This window comes from Crocodylus porosus, unplaced genomic scaffold (genome assembly GCF_001723895.1).
Source record: "Crocodylus porosus isolate Cpor-Errol unplaced genomic scaffold, CroPor_comp1, whole genome shotgun sequence".
Taxonomy (NCBI): domain Eukaryota; kingdom Metazoa; phylum Chordata; order Crocodylia; family Crocodylidae; genus Crocodylus; species Crocodylus porosus.
The window spans coordinates 93245629-93256268 of NW_017728918.1; positions in this window are offsets into that span (position 1 = coordinate 93245629).

Here is a 10640-nt window from a genome sequence, read left to right on the forward strand (position 1 = left end):
GCCCCCCACCCCATAGTTTAAAAAAAACAAAGCTGCACTTACCGGCAGTCTGGCTGCCATTTGGCTAACTGGGGCCCTGCCCGCACAGTGTGGGGCACAGTGACAGCCCCAAAAGCCCCAAACCAGGCCCTCCTGCCCCCCTGCTATCCTATGTGGCCCAGGGGGCTCTGACAGGAGGCCCTGGAGCACCTCTAAAGTAAACAGAGCCTTTTTTTGCCTTTTTTTCCTGTTTTTTTCTGCTGCCTTTTTAAAGTGATGGTGCCTGGGGTTGTGGGGACAGCCACAGGGGCCTGAGCGTGCAAGTTGGGGGGTGAGGCTGGGTGGGGCATCCATTGGGAGGTCTGAGGGAGTGGGGTGTGGGGCTGGGTGGGGCTCCCATGGTGGGGCTGCAGCAGCTGGTGGGGGATGGAGTCAAGTGAGGCAGGAATCAGCTGTAGTGGGGCAAGTGGGCTTTGCAGGGGGAGTGGCCACCCCTGCAGGGGCCATTTGGCCCCAGTTGGGGGCTGTATCCCTTGTGTGGGGGCCGAATCCCTCATTGGGGGGATGAACACACTGTTGCAGGGCTGAAACCCTTGTATGTGGGCCAAACGCCTTGTGTGGGGGCCAACTCTCCTGTTGGGGGGTTGAATCCCCTGTTGGGAGGCCAATGCCCTTGTGTGGAGGCTGAATCTCCTGTTGGGGGGGGCCAAACCTCGTGTGGGGGCTGAATTCTCTGTTGGAGGGCTGAACATGCTGTGTGGGGGCAGAACGCCATGTTGGGGTGCTGTAGCCCTTGTCTGGGGGCTGATTCCCCTGTTGGGGGGGCCATAATCCCTGTGTGGAGGCCATCGCCCATGTGGGAGGGCAGCAAAATATGTATTCATGAATTCATGAAACATGTATTAAAAGTTCACTTTATTATCATGATAAGATACTTGCTTTAACACTGTAAGATACATCAGTAAAACATTGTCCAACTGATCACTATCTCTATCTCACTCTCTCTCTTTATAGTAGTCTTTTGTTATAATTGTGGTGGAACATGGATTTGAGGGTATTTTACAGAGTGACTTTGGGATTTTTTTTATCAGGGATTTTTCAGTTTTCCAATAGGGAACACCAGAATTCCTGCTAGGGAGACCAGTGGCAGGACCCTGCCTGCTCAGAGCTGGCATCTTGGACCCAGCTGGCTGTGGCTCACCTCCAGGCCAGATGGGGCCAGGAGAACATGCTTTGACAGTTCAAAGCAGGCCACCACACCTGGAACATCTTCCAGGTGATAGCTGCCCAGGTGGCCAGGCAGGGGGCACACCACACATGGCAGCAGTGCCACACAGACAGTAGAGGCCAACCCTACAACCACAGTCCACTGGCAGCTGGCCCAGAGGGGCAGATGCCTCTACTGGCTATGCAGTCCCCATCCAGGTCTGGCAGGTGCACAGCAGGTCACAGCCAGGCAGCAGCCCACGCTGCCAGACTGCTGCAGTAGGTAGAGGACGCAGGGAACTCTCAGGACTGCTTCATCAGTCCAGCTGGCACAACAGGTAGTGTCCCTTGGTACCAATTCGCTGGGCCCCAGAAGCTCCTGAGAGCTAGTAGCCCTGAGCTACTTGCCAGAGCAGCTTTTTATACATCTGGGAACAGCACGGGTGCTGGCCCTGGACTTTAGCTCCCCCTGGCCACAGATCCACGAGGAGCCAGGCAGGGTTATCTTGCCCCAAGTGGCACAATTTGTTCCACACCAAAGTGCATGTCCAAGCATGTGTAATGAAGGAAAAAGCCCCTGCTCAAATTTGCACCGCTTCTAGGGCATGCCCTTAAAGTAGATTTCAGATAGTAATGTGAGAGACCTCATATTATGAGGAGACAAATGCACCCAATAGTGCTTCTGTACTAGCCTTCAGATGGTCAAAGCACTGAAGGCCTCACAGATCACATCAGAAATGTCCACTATAATATATGGACAAAATATTCATCATGCCAATGTCTTCCTGTCACAGTTTCTGTGCCAGCTGCATTTTAAGACTCTTTTTATGCTGCCTTGATGGTACTCCTCAAATGAGAATCCTAATTTCCTGCACACCTCTTCAGGGCTGGATCCACCCATGCTGAAACTACATCCTGCCTTCTGTTTCCTGTAAAAATGATGAGTCCAACTGTGTTTGACACATGTTAAGCTTTTTTCTCCCAGGACCTGTGACTTGCAAGCTGATTTGAGGGCCCAAAAATAGTTTCTTCACAGCACAGAACCTTTTCTTAATTCATCCAAAGGCACAGAACCAATTACAAACAGAGATTTAAAAATATAATAAAGGTCATTATGCATATTCCCTCTTACCTGACCTTTAATCTTCCTCACAAGCTTTAAGGCAGCTCCATATAGTCTCTATGTCACCATCTGTGGTCTAGAAGCAGCAGATTTACTGGTGCAGCATATTTTGGCTGTATATAGACATTTGGGGAGGTCAGGGGGAGGTTGATCAGGTTAAAAATGGCCACCTGATCTAACTTAGTTCACCTAAGTGCACATCTTAGGTAGATCTATGTGGGAGCTGTACAAAAGTTCAAGACACTTGGATCAGTCAAAAAAATGGCTGACCCAATCTAAGTTAACCCTACCTCCAAGGTATACTCAAATTAAATTGGCCATTTTTAGACCAATCTAACTGTCCTGACCCTCTATACAGTTCCAAGTGTAGCCCCAGGGTTGGGAAAGTCCAGCTATGGACCCCAGTCCCAAGGCTGTGTTTTTCCTACTCCCTCCTTGGCACTGAGCTATTTTTAGCCCTCCCAGTCCTTTTCCCCCACCCACTGAGGGACAGGCCCTTATTCTTTCCCCCACAGCCCACCAAACCCCTCATCCCACAAACCACTCCCAGTGCTGGTTTTACCAGTATTTGCCACTGCCGGGAGCCAAACAAGTAAGTCATAATGGGGGGAGGGATGGGGTGGGTGGGATGGAAGGTTGGTTTATGGATGGGGAAGCATTCATATGGTGGTGGGGAAGACAGCCTCCCCATCCCCCCCCCGCCAATACTGTGAGCTCCCCTGAACCGGCCAAATCCTCCCCGACCCCAACTTCCACACCCTTTGCCTGTATCCCCTGACCCATTCTGCAAACTCTGCTCGCCTCCCTAATCTCTCTGGGGACACTCCCTACTCCCCTGAGACAGACTGTCAACCCTGCCTGCCCCCCTGATCCAACTGCAGACTCCTCCCAAATCCAACCCCCCCCCCCAGAGCTTGCCTGCCTCCCCTTATTCACGCCCCCCACACAAACACAGACTAGCTCCCTCATTCCAACTTACTCTAGGTCAGGTGGCCATTTTTAACTCAATCTATCCTCTTCCTAACTTCCCTGAATGTCTATATGTAAGCTTGATATTTCTCTACCAAACAGATCCCTCCAGTCATGACAGCCTACCACTACCTTCACTTCTCCCAGGGGTCTATAACTATTTTAGTCTTTTTTTATTTTTGTGTTTTTCACTGTAATAAAACACCTGTGTAACTCAGTCTGGCACCTAGAAAATAGGATCTTCCCAAGTAATGGTCCAACCCTTGTTACCTTCTCTCCCTTGAAGTTGATTACCTGAGGAATCTCATCTTTATCATTGTTTGCTACCCTTCTACAACTTCTCTTGGTTTAGCTCAATAAAGGCAGGCAGGAGCATATAAAATGTATGTAACATCCATAAAAATAATACAGATATTGCCCATACTGCATGCACTTTCCTTATACTCAATACACTCTATCAATCCTTCCACTTTTAGATTCAAATTATGTCTTTTTTACATGGAGCCATGGTCCTTTTCAAAGAAGCAGTTGTTAAGGAAAACAGGAACAAGCTATAACCAAAACTACTTTTGCTCTTTGTTCTCAGCTACTATTTCCATTTATAGATACCCAGACAAATATATTGTGATACAGACAACATAACTTCAAGTGTCATCACTTGGGATTATATCTTTTCCCAGCAGTTTGACTTTGGCTATATCTGAGCTTTATTTGTGGATAACATGTTTTATGCTACAGTTTTCCTTCTGGCAGTTCCTTAAACCTTCTTTTAAACAATGATATTATGGATTAGTTCCTTTATGCTTGGAGTTTGTAGGTTTCTACCCCAAACCACTGAAATGAAACCTGGCAGTTTGCTCGGCCTTGTATAATTAAACCAGAAATTAAACTCAGCACCCTCACCAAGTCCAATGTCCTTTCCCTGCCCAATCTGCTGCTCTGCTCTCTGCTCCCTGCCCTATCTGTCACTGTGTTACTACCCTCTCCCCAATCTGCCAGATGCACCCATTTTGCTTTGAAACTGAATTCCTAGGCCTTAGACACAAGTTAGTCAGGAGGTTAACTTAAAATAAAAATTTGGGGGACCAGATGCTCAACTGACATAAGATGTTTCCACATCATTGGTTTTGTAAATATTTTCATTCACAAGGAATTTATAACTTGTATATTAAGTGACTCAGCTGCCTTTTCTATGTCTGTGCTACTCTGCACTATGGTTGCACTTCACCGTGAAAGTGTCTTATCATGCACATCAGGTTTAGTATGTGAAACTCGTCAAATGAGCTTCAGTCATGCCTGAGGCTCAGAAGCAGGATACAGTCAGCATCCTTTTGGACTGCCCTGTCAGCATTATCTGGAAGAAAAGCTCTTGTTTATGCTTTAAAGCTGGGACACTGATTAAATCAGAAAGCACTGACTTGATGCTCATGTGCTGCATACACACAAAGTGTTAGTTTGGTTGGATCATGTTATCACCTTCCATGCATCATTTTGTTGCAGCTCCTTTGCATGAACAGCATTTGTTCAGAGCCACTTGAAAGAGAAAAATTATCTTCAAGTAACATTTCATTTCCTGAACTGCTAAAGCAAGAAACAAGAGTAGATGTGCTAAATTACCTGAAAATCAAACCCAAATGTATAATTCTGCACTGAAGTGTTTGACCACACATTTTGGAAGAGCCCTTCTCATTTATTCTAGAGGGAACAGTACAATTATTAATGTTTTCAATCATTAAATCCCTAAGAGAACTAATAACTGAAATTGTTTGGAACATACCCAGTTTAGTCATGTACACACACATACACACTTCATTTTATGGGCCAGATTCTTTAATTGCACCTACCTTTTTGTGCCATTCAGGAAACCAGACAGCGGTCTCAAATTAACAGCAATGGATTCTCTAGTCAGAGGGGTTACAGTATGAAGTCTATCAGCAAAAAGGTCAGCACCTATCAGACCCCATTTCAAGCTCAGGAGGTGTGTCACAGAGATTAGAAATATCCATCCCTGAATGAAGCAAATCAGCTGTGCTGTGATGCATCGTGGCACAGCTGATCCACTTCATTGGGCAAAACAGACATTGTCCCTTGTTCCACACTTGACGGTGATGCGATCTTCCTACTTTCCCCAGTCAGCCAGACCCACTCCCCTGTGATCACCATGGACTCTGGTTTTTTCCCATTAAAAAAAAAAATCCCCAATTTCTAGATGAAAAAGGTAATGCAAAATCCACATTTTCCCATGGTTAAAATGAAATGCCACTAATATATTAATGGTATTTCATTTTAATCACGGGAAAATGTGGATTTTGGGTTACTTTTTTCATCCAAAAATTGGAGATTTTGATAGATAGATAGATAGATATTTATATTTTGGGTTACTTTTTTCATCCCAAAATTGGGGATTATATATATGGGGCAGCTCTGACTGACTGGGGAAAGCAGGGCTTTTCCTTGCTCAGCCAGATTCATTCCTGAGATTGCTGGGGACAGGTCTGGCTGAGCAGAGAATCCTGATTTATGGAAAGGCACCCTGAGATTCCCTGCAGGACCATATTGTAAATTGAGAAAGCGGGTAGGTGATCCAGGGAGCTCAAATCCCCAGGGCACCTGCCTATGGTGGCTAAAGAGTATGAACTCAGGCTGCATAGTCTCCTGCCGCAAAGACTAATAGACTTCTTTCTCAATAGAGCGGCAGAGTCTATTCCTATCTTTTGTTGGGCCACCGATTTTCCTTTGGTGAAGCATCACAAAGGGTAGCAATTTGCTCACAGTTATGCCTCCATAAAAATATTTATGACAGCACAAATGAGAGGTTGGACAATGTCTGTTTCCACCCAGAGCATGCGAAAACACTCTATGTTCAACTGGTTTGTACACTTTAATGGAAGTGACCTGAAATGATATTGAAGTGGGGGCAGTTTCTGATAATCTGGATAATAGAATGATTCTCTTAACTGTTCACTCTCACTCCTCCAGAAGAAAATCTACCTTCATATATTTACTGTTTAGATCCTTACACCACGTTTTCCTTACACCCTTCCCACATAAACTGGATTTTCTTCCAGTTGGAAGTTCCTGCCATCATGCTGTTTATTCTTCACTGAAATTTTAATCCTTCCATAATTCTTAATACTTAAATCCTTAGTTCATAACTCATATCATATTTATGTCCAATGCATGATGTCACAAATTGCAGACTGAGCAACAGACAAGTTAATGGTATCAAGAGACAAATAAGCACCAGAAACAGATAGTCTTGAGCAATGAAGACCTTGGACTGCATTCTCCATTGCCTTGTGTCTGTGGCAAGTGACTACAAATGGCTACTACACTGGAGCAGTAATGGGTTTAGATACAGGTTTAATTAATTTGCATCTCTTATAATTAAACAAGGAACAAGGTGTTGGATAGTTAGGCCACTAGTATTCATGCAGATACCCTTATTAAAATGCTTCAGCAGACAAGTTTACAGGTAGGAATATTACCAGTAAAAGCTAATTCGATGTGAATAATGCAGAACAGTTGCAGAAAGTAAATTATGACTTAATAATAGCAAGTCCTGACAAAGGAAACCTGATTTTAGAGTTTCACATGTGCAGTCAGAGAATAGAGATAAGAATATGATCTCCCTGGCTAGTCAAAGCAGTCAGATTAGCAACTTCTTGCAGTGAGTTCCAACAAAGGGAGGTACAGAATGACTTCTCGCATGAATCATTAGGCATATGATTTCAAATAAGGACTGCATGTGAAGTATTTTGCTAAAAACATCCAAAGAAAGACAGTGTGTGTTGTAAATGATTGCAGTAAGAGGCAAATCTAGGCCACTTCTGCTGTGCCATAGGGTCCCTTTTCAAAAAAGTGGATGTGACGGGTGAAGATGAACATAAGTATTGATTCAACTTAGATCACTGTTCTCCCATCCTGCTTTGTGGACCCCCCTACCCATCCCTCACAGTAAGGCGTGCTAGGACTTAACCCCACTGAGCTACTCTGGCCAAGCACCCAGCAGGCCCTGCCCCCGAGACTATCCCAGCACCAAGCAAACAGAGCCCCTCTTCCCAGCCCCGCCTCCAGCTACCTGTCATCCATAGGCAGCAGCTGAGGGCAACTAGGCACCTGTGTCTCCTGCCAAGCCCCAGAACTGGGCAACCAAGGCCCTGGGCAATGCCCGCACACCCTCAACACCCTGTCACAACACACCCCATGACATACATACAAACCCAACACTGAGCCCAGGAAAGCTCCTGCACTTGGGCACAGCCCCAGAGATCCTCACCCTGGCACGTGATCACCACATCTCAGAAGTCAGTCAGGCACCCTGTAACTCAGACACCAGCATAGGTGGCAGAAGGCCGGGGCCAATAGGGCTTAGCCTCAGCAAATGTGAGGAAGCGGCAGCAACACAGAGGGCCACAGGGCAGGCTGGGCATGGGCTCTGGGCAGCTGCAGCAGGCAGGGGAAGGATGCATACAGACATGCAGCCATAGCCTGCAGCACCCCAGCAGTGTGTAGAGCACTGCCCACCACAGTAGGTAAGTCTGTTGTTGGAATGGGGCATGGGTGGGCAGATCAAGCCCCTGCAGTGAGGGAGGGAGTAGGGCAGAGGCAAAGGTGGGGCGGGGTGATTGAGGCCCTCAGGCTGAGGCTTGGCCACTACTGCCCGGTTCCCAGGCCATGTGCACCTGGGGACCAGAATCAGATGAAGTTCAACCCTGAGAAATGTAAAGTGCTCCACCTGGGGACAAACAATCCCCTGCACACCTACAGGCTTGGCAATGCCAACGTGACCAGTACTATGAATGAAAGGGAGCTGGGGGTAATAATAAACCACAGTATAAACATGAGCTGGCAATGTGATGCTGTAGCCAGCTAACAATACCCAGCCATGAATCCATCAATGCATCTCCAGCAAAACCAAAGAAGTGATTCTCCCACTACTCGGCATTGGTAAGACTGCAGCTGGAGTACTCCACCCAGTTCTGGATGCCTCACTTTAACAAAGACGTAGTAAAGCTTGAGAGAGTCCAGAGAAGGGCCACCCATATGATCAGAGACTTGCACAGCAAGCCATACTAGGAAAGGCTGAGGGATGTGGGACTCTTCAGCTTGAAAAAAAGGGAGTCTGACCAGGGACTTGGTAGCACCTTACTGCTATGTCAGGGGAGTACATCAAGGGCTTGTTGAACAACTGTTCACCCTTGGGGAAAACTAGGCGTAATGATCACAAACTCCTGGAAGACCATTTCAGGCTCAACATTAGGAAAATCTCCTCCAACAGACTGTGAAATAAGCTCCCTCCAGAGGTGGTGCAATTGCCTACCCTGCAAAACTTCAAGAGAGGGACCAGATGGTCACCTTGCTGGAGTCACCTGATCCCAGTTGTCTTTTCTGATTGGTGCAGGTGGCTGCACCTGATGATCTTCTGAGGACCCTTCCAGCCCCTTACAATCTATGAATCCAGCTCCTACATGAAGATACCTGGTCTTCAAGCCTGAGTCTGTGAATTAGTGTGCCAGGTCTAAAGCCTCCTTCTTCTTGCCTCCCTTCCAAGTTTATGTGTTGAGTTCTGCCTCTGCATCACTCCCCCTAACCTCAAACCCTTTCCTTGTTCTCCATCCTAAACACCCCTTCATGTTATTTCACCCTTTCACAAACATCCCCTGCCACTATCCCCCCCACTTCCTCCAAAGGTTTGCATCAATAGGAAAGGGACCAAGTTGATCAAGGGGCAACACTCAACAGTTGTTTTGTTATTAAAAAGAAATATTTGGCAACTACAACATTGCAAACTGAAGCATGTCTTTTCCTCACACTGCATTCCCCTGCATCCTGATGTGTGTCCCTTGAGGCAGTGGATACAGGTGAGAAATGCTGTCTAGAAGTGGGACACAGGGTCAAAGGACCCTGGGACAGGAGAGCCATTGCCTTGTGCCAAGACATGGGTACCTGGGGACTCAAAGCCTCTGGCCCTATTCATCTTGGGAGTGCTCTTGGGCCCCATGGGCCAAGAGGTAGTTGTCAAGGGGTTGGCAGACTCCAACTCCCTGTACATGTGCAAGCACAGAGTTCCTAACATCCATGGGTGGATGGAAGATGCTCTTTCTCCCCAGCCTCCCTGGTCCTGCCCAGCATGCAATTTCTGGTCTGCACACTATGCCTTCTCTCCTGAGGCTTTGTGAAAGATCTCCCTCCTGGTCTCACAGATGTTGTGGAGGATGTACGTGGTGACAATGAGGCACATCAAGTTCCCTTCTTCACCTCAAGCTACATGCTGGGAGCCCTCTAACATGGTTTGAGTTGGGTAAAGGCACACTCCAGTCATGCACCACCTGCTCAGGCAATAGTTGAAGTGCTCCTTTCAGTGGTCCAGCTGCCCTGTGCAAGGCTTATTGATCCAAGGCAGAAGGGGATAAACTGTGCCCAGGATGAAGGAAGGGATGAGGATGGCACTGATGATGAAATTGGGGAATCCAGGAACATAACACCCATTCTCCATCATATGGGGATGAGTGGAGTTTTGGAAGATGCAGCAAAGATGGGCACTTCCCACCCAGCAAAGATGTGGATGAAGCAGCCCTGGTGGTCAACGATGATGGGGAAGTATCCCTTGTGATTGATGAATGCCTGAATACACTGGGGCAGAAAGAGGCTTGGGAGATGGGTACAGTTGGAGAAACCCAAGCAGTGAAAGCTGGTGACCACCTCCTGTGTGCTGACAAGGAGGATGAAGGACATTCTGGATGACCAGACACACCTCCCAAACAGTCTCTCTAGTCATGGACTTGCCCACAATGAGCTGGTGGGTTACATAGTGGAGACTGCTGGGGGTGGCTAGTTTCAAGATGGTGATGGCCAACCTTTTCTCTGGAGTGAGGAGTGGCTGCATGCTGACGTCCTGGTGTGTGATGTGGGGGACCATCTAGGTCATGATGTTCATGAAGGTGGCCCATATCATGTCAAAGGTCAGAACATACTTTCTGTCATTCCGGGTGTCAAGGATGATCTGCCCTCATCAGTTGCTGCTGATGGTGCAGGCCCAGAATCAGCGTTCAACAGGCTGGATGTGGTGGCAAAGCACCCCACCATCCATGGTATCCTGAATGGCCTTGTCCATGTCAGCCACATGGAAATCATTGGCTTAGTCCAAGATATTTAAATCAGCTGGTCTGGATGATCTCCACCCCAAGTGCTGAGGGAATTAGCTGAGGTCATTGCAGGACCCCTGGCACAGCTTTACGGGCACTCGTGGTGTGGTGCCAGAGGCTGAAAGAGGGCCAATGTGATTCCCATCTTCAAAAAAGGGAGGAAGGAGGACCCAGGAAACTATAGGCCAGTTAGTCTTACCTCGATCCTGGGTAAG